At 56.5% G+C, this 10,032-nt stretch overlaps 1 pseudogene; it reads right to left on the reverse strand.

Moving 5' to 3' along the window:
* Positions 1 to 1,440: 1,440 nt before the first annotated feature.
* LOC118472164 (uncharacterized) lies at positions 1,441 to 2,019 on the reverse strand (annotated as a pseudogene).
* Between the last annotated feature and the right edge of the window lie 8,013 nt (positions 2,020 to 10,032).

The raw sequence follows: 10,032 nt of genomic DNA on the forward strand, positions 1-10,032 counted from the left end.
TATTATTGTTGTTCATGTTAAGATCATTAAATTAATGGGAACATGGAGCGACCACCCGGGAAAACAGTGCTACCACAAGGGTTTAATGGGACGCCCTTGGCTGACTAATTAGGAAAGCTAGTGGAAGACTACCTTACCCGAAAGGGGCAAGGGCAGTAGGGGAGAGGTCAGTGCGGGGAGGTCCCTGGTTGATTTTGCTGCGATGGCTATCAGCCAGGAACCCTTTACTGGATCTTCCCATAAACTGTAGCGGGTTTTCGGAAGCTAGTGGAACTTTGTAAAGGCCTCGTAGTGGATCCCTAGCCATTCACCTTGGTAGTGTCTAAGGGCCTTGCAAACCCAGGCGACATGGGATACACGACTTGTGGGTAAAGATGCGCAACCTCTGCAGAGTGTAAAACTAGTATACTAGCCGTGCTCACGGTCAAGAGCGGCTCGGACACTCATATGATTAACTATGGAACTTAAGTTTAATTTGACATTTGTATCGCATTTGGGAGTATTTTATTATTACTGTTCTTTATTATTATTAAGGTTTGGTATTTACTTACACTTAGTAATTGCTAATAAAATTTTGACCAACTTATAAAAGCAATGCTCAGCCTTAGCCTCTGTTTCATTGATTAGCCTTACACTTCATGAACTCCCACCTTTGGTGAGTTCATGCCACATTATTCCCCACGACTTGTTGAGCTATGATCGTATGTGACCTCACTCTTGCTGTCTCACACCCCCCCCCACAGGAGAAGAACAGGTTGTTGAAGAGGAGCTGCCTAACACCGAGGAGTTCGATCTGATCTAGGTGGCGTTTCTCAGTCGACATTGGCGCCATCGATCCTTAGTTCGTTTTATATTTATCTTTATTTTGTAATAAGACTTCCGCTATGTAATAAGTACTCTGATGTTTTATGACATTTATCTCTATACACTCTGTTATTATATATGTTGTCTTCTTGGCGCATGTATGAGATGCACCCGGCTTTGTTCTTTAAAACCGGGTGTTACACTCTTGTCTCAGAATAAAAATCAAACGAAAATTACTCAGCTCCTAAGCAATCGACCCTTTTTCTCTTAAAAAAATATAGTTCACCAGCATCTGTTTCACCAGCATCTGCTTCCTTTCTCCCGCACGCCACGGTCTACTCAGGCTAGCAGTCAACGCTGGCTGCCACTGCCAGCCCCCGGCCTGTGGCTGGCCACCAAATCATGCGCCAATGGCTGCAGCCGGCCAGTAAGAAATGCCGCCCATCCCGACCAATAGAATGCCAGCAGCGTCTTGTTAAATCAGCCAGACGCCAGATGCCAGACTCCTCACGCACGCCAGGCAGTGCATTCTTCTTCCCCGCTCGCAGAGGCTCCCTGCAGCCATCTCCCTCTCTCCTTCCACATCCCAGCCAACTCCAGCCCCTTGGTCATGCGCTCCCTCTCTCAGGTCCAAGCTCAAGAGGTTGACGCCCAGGCTGGAGACCGAGCTCGCCTCTGCCCTGGCTGCATTGGTGGCCGAAGTTCTCGTCGTTGGTGGAGATCTCGACCAGTCCTGCAAGGGCTCCTCCCATGGCCGCCTCCCTGGCGCACCTCGCCAGCAGCAGGGAGTCTCCAAGTGCAGGCGAGCAGCAGCTCCTCCTCTCCTCCATGGGCGCGCAACCCCTTCCCCTTGGCTTCACCTCCCTCGGCGGCGCCCTTCTTCCCCAAGCAAGGAGCAGCAGCTCGTCCTCAGCAGCGCGCCGCGACTCTCTCTGCTCGTGCGCGGGATTTGCCGAGCAGGAGGTCCCCATGGCCGGCGCGCGCCCCTGCTGCATTTCCCCCTGCGAGCTCGGGCTTCCCCCTCGGCAACCCCACCTGGCCGCCATTTTCCCCAAGTGCTGGTGCATGGGAACTCTGTCCCCTCTGTCCAGAAAACGCAGAGCTCGAGCACAACTCTCTGCTCCCTTCCATGGCACGCCATAGCTCCTCCTCATGGCGCCCCACTCCCTGCAGGCAAGCTGCAGCCCCTCCAGCTCCTTCCATGGCGCCTAGTTCATATGCACGGCCGGGATCCATCGGTTCCTGTGTTCCCCATGGCTGAGCTCGCCCCATGGCCAGGAGCTTGACGCCGACCACCTTCCTGTGTCCCTTGCCGCAGGAGCAGTAGCTCTTGCCTGCGCCCTCTCCCTGCTCTTGTCGAAGCCGATGTCCCCTGCTCCTACTCTCTTCCCCACAAAATAGCAGCCGCAGCGAGCTCGCCGTCAACCTCGCGCAGCAGCCGCGACGCCAGTTCACGCAGCCACATGGGTTCTCGCTGTGTCGCGCCCTCGGCGTGCTCGACGAAATGCCGCAGCAGCAGCAGCGACGCCCTTCGCTGCGTCGCACTCGCCAGGACGGGCCTCACGCTATCGATTTGCGCAGCATTTGCGCGTCGCCGTCAATCCGCGGTGAGCTCCTCGCTGTCCCGCACTTCTCTTGCTCGATGAAATGACTAAATCAGTAAATCGACGTTGTTGTGTGCAGCTAGCTATCGATGTCGTGCCTCGTGCTCTACCTATGCGACGAAATGCTAGCCGGTGGACAACACATGCGACTCACTGATCCGGCCAGGTTGCTTTTGTTTCATTTACGATTTAGTCGATGACGTGAATATGTGCGTGAAAATATAATTGTATGAATGGACGCGAGTAGAAAGAAAATGAAGTAGAAAAGAACTCGGATGTTTTTATATTTTTATATTTGATAGGAAAAATATGTGATGCGTTGTTTAAATGCGAAAACTAAGTTACAAAATGCGGATTTTGTTTTGGGAAATGCGTCGATATGTGTTTATGTGAAAAGTGTATTTGTTTTATGCAACGTGATGGGATTCGTAATTATATAGGGGATATAATTGTTAATGTGACGAGTAGTTTAGACAATGCTAATTTGCGTGGAGGATGAATTATTAATACATGAGTGTCGGGGTTCATATATTAGTGGTCGCGCCACATTGATCGAAGTGTCTCGAGTGCACGCCACAATATGGTTGTATGCGAGACCGGGATATGTGCCTGACGAGTTAGTAAAAATCTATCGGTGTCACTTGTGTTAAGTTGAGGTTTATTTGCGCGTGGAAAGTAATAATGTGCTTAATACTTAGAACTCTTAGTCGATAGTAAAAATTGTTTTGGTTTATATAGACAGGTGGTGACATGCCCAAGTAGTTGCCGCTTTCTCTATATTTATAAGTCGAGTCGAGACGATGCGTATTGTGCGTTCCATAAATTAGGCTTCGCATATAGTGTATGATTGTGCTCACGATTTTGAGCGGACACTCCAAGTAAGTCAAGTAGGTTTGTGATACAAGTGTGTAATGGAGTTAGTTATTTTAGGATAATTATTGAAATACTCGGCTCGTGTGATAAACATGTATGCGTTCGTGATTTGGGAAATAAATGCATGGTGATTGCGATTTGGGGATCAGTGGTTTACGATTCGTATAGATTGGTCGATGTGCGAAAATACTTGTGAGTATGTGTGTTTATAAAAATGTGGCAGTGTATGTTGAGTCTCGGATTGCGATAATAATAGGCAAGTCGACGTGTATGTTATTTAGCGGTCTATGTCGTTGCTCTAGTTAGCCGACTGTTAGATGGCTTTGGTTAAGCTCGTAATCACGGTGATTTGCTTGTTTTGGTCTAGACGCGCATGGTTATGGTCGCGGGTAAAATTAGTGTTGTTCATATGATGTCTAAGTAAAAATACAAATTAGTGTGTGAAGGGCGCAATAGATATACACATTTATACCGGGTTTGATTATTGTGGTGAATATGTTTGTTGATTGTGTACGGTAATTCTAACGCGCGAAATAACTTGTATAAAATTAGTAAGTCTACTTATTAGTCCTTATTTGATTAATTTAACGCAGTGATTTCCCCGTGATGTATGTTTGATAAACCAAATTGTGTTTTCTGTAGATATGTGCTATAGAAAAGTGGTAGATAACTTTATTATCTTACTTGTATTAAAATTTGACAGCCATAAGTCTGATCGTTTAGAAGTTATGCTCTTCACAAATTCAGTAACTGAATCTGCCCAAATTCTGTACAGATTTCAGAAACTGCATTGTTTGCCTAATTTAATGTTACAATCTGTCGGCGTTCCGAGACCGGGGGGTCCCCGAGCCGACGAGTGAATGTGCCGCGTGCCCCAGCCCAGATGGGTCGAGCGCGTGGGCGAGCGCAAAGGGGGGAAGGGAGAGCGAGGTCGGTGGCCGGAGCCGGGTCGAGAGAGAGAGAGAGAGAGAGAGAGAGAGACGGAGGTTCCCACGGCCTTCGTGTTCGTCCCGCGCCCAGGTCGGGTGCGCTTGCAGTAGGGGGTTACAAGCGTCCGCACGGGTGAGGGGAGCGAGCGGCCTCAAGAGAGCGCCTGCCCCTGCCCTCGTTCCCGCGAGGCCAACCTTCTCTAAGAAGGCCCTGGTCCTCCCTTTTATAAGCGTAAGGAGAGGAGCCAGGTGTACAAAATGGGGGTGTAGCAAGGTGCTACGTGTCTAGCAAGGGAGAGCTAGGGCCCTAAGTACATGCCAAGGTGGCAGCCGGAGAGATCTTGGCACCCTGTTGATGTGGCGTCGTGGCTGTTGGAGAAGCCATGGAGCTTGACGGAGGGACAGCTGTTGGAACAGCTGTGCTCTTGCTGACGTCTCCCTGCTTTCGTAAGGGAGCTGGGAGCCGCCGTCGTCACGGCCTAGTGGGACGCCATCATTGCCTATCTAGCGGAGTTGGCCAGATGGGACGCCGGTCTTGTCTTCTGCGACCCAAGTCGGCTCAGGGCAGGGTGATGATGACGCTCCCTGTTGACGTGGCGGTCTCGTGTCCTAGGTCGGGTGTCGTGGAGGCTCCTCCGAAGCCGGGGTCGAGTCCGTCCTGCAAGACAGAGGCAGAGTCCGAGCCCTGGGTCGGGCGAGGCGGAGATCGTCCGGCAGAGGCCGAGGCGGAGTCCGAGCCCTGGGTCGGGCGAGGCGGAGGTCGTCGTCTTTCGGGGCCTTAGCCCAAGTCCGAGCCCTGGGTCGGGCGGAGCGGAGTTCGCCGTCTTCCGGGGCCTTAGCCCGAGTCCGAGCCCTGGGTCGGGCGGAGCGGAGTTCGCCGTCTTCCGGGGCCTTAGCCCGAGTCCGAGCCCTGGGTCGGGCGGAGCGGAGTTCGCCGTCTTCCGGGGCCTTAGCCCGAGTCCGAGCCCTGGGTCGGGCGGATTGGAGTTCGCCGTCTTCCGGGGCCTTAGCCCGAGCCCGAGCCCTGGGTCGGGCGAGGCGGAGTTTTCTCTGGCGCTTTTGGCCAAGCCTGGCTACCCGTCAGTCTTACCTTTTGCGTTGAAGGTCCCAGGGATTTGGGCGGTTGGCGCGGTGATTTAGTCAGGGTTACTTCTTATCGAAGGCGGGGCCTCGGGCGAGCCGGTGATGCGTCTGCCGTGAAAGAGGAGACCTCAGGCGAGACGGAGTCATCTTAGGGTCGGCTGCCCTCGCCCGAGGCTAGGCTCGGGCGTGGCGTGATCAAGTCGCTCGTATGGACTGATCCCTGACTTAATCAAACCCATCAGGCCTTTGCAGCTTTATGCTGATGGGGGTTACCAGCTGAGAATTAGGCGTCTTGAGGGTACCCCTAATTATGGTCCCCGACAGTAGCCCCCGAGCCTCGAAGAGAGTGTTAACACTCGCTTGGAGGCTTGCGTCGCACTTTTTTGCAAGGGGACCAGCCTTTCTCGGTGGCACTTTATTCCGGTGGGTGCGCGCGAGCGCACCCGCCGGGTGTAGCCCCCGAGGCCTCGGAGGAGTGGTTTCACTCCTTCGAGGTCTTAATGCCTTGCGCAATGCTTCGGCTGGTCTGGTCGGTTCCCTCATGCGAGCAGGGCGTAGCCCAGGTGCACTGTCGGGGCCCAAGTTCTCGGGCTGGTATGTTGACGCTGTCAACGGTTCGACCGGAGCCGGGTTTGCGAGAGCAGCCCCCGAGCCTCCGCACGGAGCGAGAGGACGATCAGGGACAGACTCGGCTTTTTTATATACGCCCCTACGTCGCCTTTCCGCAAGGAGGAGGGGGGGAGTGCGCCATGTTACCCTCGATGGGCACCGAACATGGTGTCTCCGGTGAGCTGCGATCGGGTAATCCGAGTGGACGTCCGTGCCCCGTTCGTTAGGGGTCGGCTAGGGGCCCGGAGGCACGCCCAAAAGTACCTGCGGGTGATCTGCCGGACCCGGTCCCCTAGCGACGGGGTCCGAGGGCTCGTTGCCTCCCTCCGATGGGATTCCGTTACAGAGTCGTTCCCGCTGGTCTCGGAAATGTCCTAGGGTACCTCGGGAGCGCAGCCCGAGCCTTGGTTATGTATCGAACGTACCCCTGGTCATCCCTCGCTCGGCGTCTGAGGCGACTGTGAACCCTTCGACAGGCCAGCCTTTGAACCCCTGATCAGTAATGGGCGCGGAGCCCTAGTAGCCTGAGGCGGTCGTGGAACCTTTCGAGAGGCCGACCTTCGAACCCCTGACAAGTAGTGGGTGTCGGGCCCACGCGATCTGAGGCGGCTGTTGAACCCCTCGGGGGGCCAGCCTTCGAACCCCTGATCAGTAGGGAGGCTCGGGGCCTAGTCCCTTCACGGGGAAGGATCCCTTTGAGGGTACCCTCTTTCCCGGTCCCTGTTGCAAGAGATAGAGAAAGAAGGAAAAGGGAAAAAGGGTTCGAAATTGAACGTCGTGGCGTACCTTTTTCGGCGTGTTCGTTTTGGCGAAGGCGAAACGTCGCCAGCCGCTCCCGCCCGTAGCGCCTTCCGTCGAGCCGCGGAGTTAATGCGCCGGGGTGAGTAGTTGGCGAGGTTGCCGTTGCGCGTGCGCGAGCCGTTCGAGGTACGGGTCACGGGCGCGTCGTCTTCACGCCGTGAGAGGGGGTTCTCTTGCCCCATCGGATGGGACGTGAGCTTGGCAGATGGCGTGCCCGCTGCTCTCACGCGCCTGCCACCGTCATTACTGCCGGCCCATTTTTGACCGCGTTTGACCACTGCGCCAGGCTGGCGCTGCCGGGTCGTGGGCTGTGTCGCCTCGAATCGCGGTACCGGTTCCGCAATCGAGGAGGCGCGGTGGTGGAGCGAGTGGCGCAGCGGCTCGCATGCAGCACCCGGCGCGCTAGTTGCACGACGCGTGGGCTTGGGCCGTCGCGCTGGCCTGTCAGGAGTCGGAGAGGCGCGTCCATTTGGCGCGGTTGCATGCCGCCTGCATGGCCGCCTGCCCCCTTTGCCCGCTGGTTCGGGCGAAAGTGGAGGACTGCTTGTAACCGCTGGGTGGTTGCATGCGTCGTGCGCGACGGTTCGGCTTCTTCTGCTTAGAGCCGGTCTGCATGACAGGCGGGTCCCAGCCCCCGCGCCGCGAGGGAGGGCTTTGGAGGCGTGTTGGAGAAGACTCAGCCCGTGACGGTTGAAGGTGCAAGCAGGGGGAGTCGCCTTTAAAAGGAGGGCGACCCCCTTCGTAAGGCGACCGTGTCTCCTTCCTCCCCTATGCATTGTGTCTCTCCGTCTTCCAAGCCCCCGGATGGGGGAAACCACCGTCTTTTCGCTCCATCGTTGGAGGAACGCAACCCCGTGGGAGTTGGTACCTTTCAGCCATCGTTCGGCTTCAAGGATTTTCATCAGGCAGCCCGGCTGCACCCCTCCACCGGCGGCCGCCCAAGAGGGCGACCTCCGGCTTGATGGTGGGGGAAAGCGAGCCGGGCTGCGGCCTCTGCCCCTCCCTCAGCCTCAAGGATTTTCATCACCAGGGCTGAGGAGGGGCGTGTGCCGAGTTGGGGTTGGTCCCCGCGCGGGCGGTGGCCCGCTCCTTCCCTCAGTGATGGAGGGGAAGGGCGGGAGTTGCCCGTGGCGCCAACAGCTGCACCGTGCCCGGCTCTCCGCGCCGAGCAGTCTCGGAGCCGTTCCCGGTGCCGCCTCTCGCCACGGCAACTGGAAGAGGTTCTTCCGCCGGCGCGACGGCCAAAGTTGGCCACGGACCGACCTCCGACTCTACGGCCTTCTGCCCGTCCTTGCCTCTCGAGTTTGGGCAAGGGCGGGGGTCTCTCCAGCAGCAGCATCCGTCCTGAGGTCATCACTGCTGCTGTTGGGCCCCCCAGGACAGACGTCTTCATCGTCGCCTCTGCCGGGGCGGGTGGCGACGTGCCGTTCGTCGGTCTTCTGTTGCTCTGCAGGCCCACCCCCGTCGAGTGGGGTTGTTCGTACCTGCGGAGACGGAACCGGAGTTCCGTTTGTAATGGCACTTCGAGTGCCGGGTTTTTTGTTCATTTTGGCTTTTGGGGCCTGAGCATGTATGTAACGTCGGCACAGAGCCGTGTTTTTTCCTCATTTCTGAGCACTAAGACTCGTCGGTTGTTTGTCTGAACCGCTTCACCAAGCATGAGTCGCCCCGTGTCCAGGTGACGAGTGAGGTATCCGTATCCCGGAGGCGTAGGAGTCCCTCGGCTCGGTCGGACCTGTCGTCCGAGGCTCCTCTAGCTTAGTTAAAGAGACCCCACGGCCGCTCTTCGACGAGCCGAGGCCAGGGGTAGCGATATCAGCATGAACAGAGGCGGAGTTGGCTCAAAAATGGGACCTGGTTGGCCGGAGCCTAGCCGAGTTGTCTGTTGGCAGGTTCGACGTCGGAGTCGATCAGCCGAGGCTTCGGGCCGGGCTGGCACCCTCGGAAGGTGGTCGGCCGAGGCCCCGGAAGTGGCCGGCTCCGGAGAAGTCCCTGACAGTGATTGCTCGAGCGTGGTGATGACGTCGACCTTCGGAGCGGAAGACCTCGGACCGCGTCACCATCCGAGGCTAGGTCGGGCCTCGCCGAAGGTGCTGTCGATGCCGAGGCTGTCGCCGCCCCATTCCAGCGTTAAGACCCGAGCCTGCAGGGTCAAATCGTCTTGTAGCGTGGGCCTTGTATGGCTGTCGAGGCCAGAACGTGCACCCTTGCTGCGCTGTAAAGCTGTGTCTCTTTTCCTCTTGTTTCGAGTATCTGGACTTTTTGTCGGTAACGGGGATGTTAGTGCGAGCGGAAGTTGCTTCTCGCGGAAGGTGATGAGTGAGGTATCCGTATCCCGGAGGCGTGGGAGTCCCTCGGCTCGGTCGGCCTCGCCGCTTACGCGTACTTTTTCCCGTCCATGAGGCCCTGTCACCGACTCGGTCGAGAAGGCTCAAAGGATCGCTTTTATAGAAGGGCTTTCGAACGTAGAGACTTGTTCGATCCGCGGAGTCACCTTATCCGAACGTGAGTTACTTATCGCAGAAGGTGACGAGTGAGGTATCCGTATCCCGGAGGTGTAGGAGTCCCTCGGCTCGGTCGGCCTTGGCTGCTTACGTGTACCCCGTCGTTTCCAGGACTCACTTTTCGAAGTAGTCAAAAAGCACGAAAGATGTTCTGATAAAAGAGATTTTCTTTTCGAGGAAAATTTTGACGCAGAGGGGGTTGCCCCCCTTTTAGCCCCCGAGGGAGGGTCGGGCTTTTGCCGAGGCGAGGCCGACCCTTCCTTGTTGACTAAACTTTGCGTGGGTGCGAGGTATATGAACAACTTGGAAACATCTTAAGGGTAGAAGCGACGTAGCTGTTGGATGTTCCAGGCGTTGCCGTAGACTTCGCCTTGACTGTTGGCCAGCTTGTACGTTCCGGGCTTCAGGACTTTGGCGATGACGAACGGCCCCTCCCAGGGGGGCGTGAGCTTGTGCCTCCCTCGGGCGTCTTGCCGCAGCCGAAGCACCAGGTCACCCACCTGGAGGTCTCGGGGTCGGACCCCTCGGGCGTGGTAGCGTCGCAGGGACTGCTGGTACCGCGCCGAGTGTAGTAAGGCCCTGTCCCGAGCCTCGTCCAGCTGGTCCAACGAGTCTTCTCGGCTTGCTCGGTTGCTTTCTTCGTTGTAGGCCTTCGTCCTCGGGGAGCCGTATTCCAAGTCCGTGGGCAAGACGGCCTCGGCCCCGTAGACCAGGAAGAACGGCGTGAAACCCGTGGCTCGGCTTGGCGTCGTCCTCAGGCTCCATACCACCGAGGGGAGTTCCTTCATCCATCGCTTGCCGAACTTGTTGAGATCATTGTAAATT

The sequence above is a fragment of the Zea mays genome, chromosome 6 (genome assembly GCF_902167145.1).
Source record: "Zea mays cultivar B73 chromosome 6, Zm-B73-REFERENCE-NAM-5.0, whole genome shotgun sequence".
NCBI lineage: Eukaryota > Viridiplantae > Streptophyta > Magnoliopsida > Poales > Poaceae > Zea > Zea mays.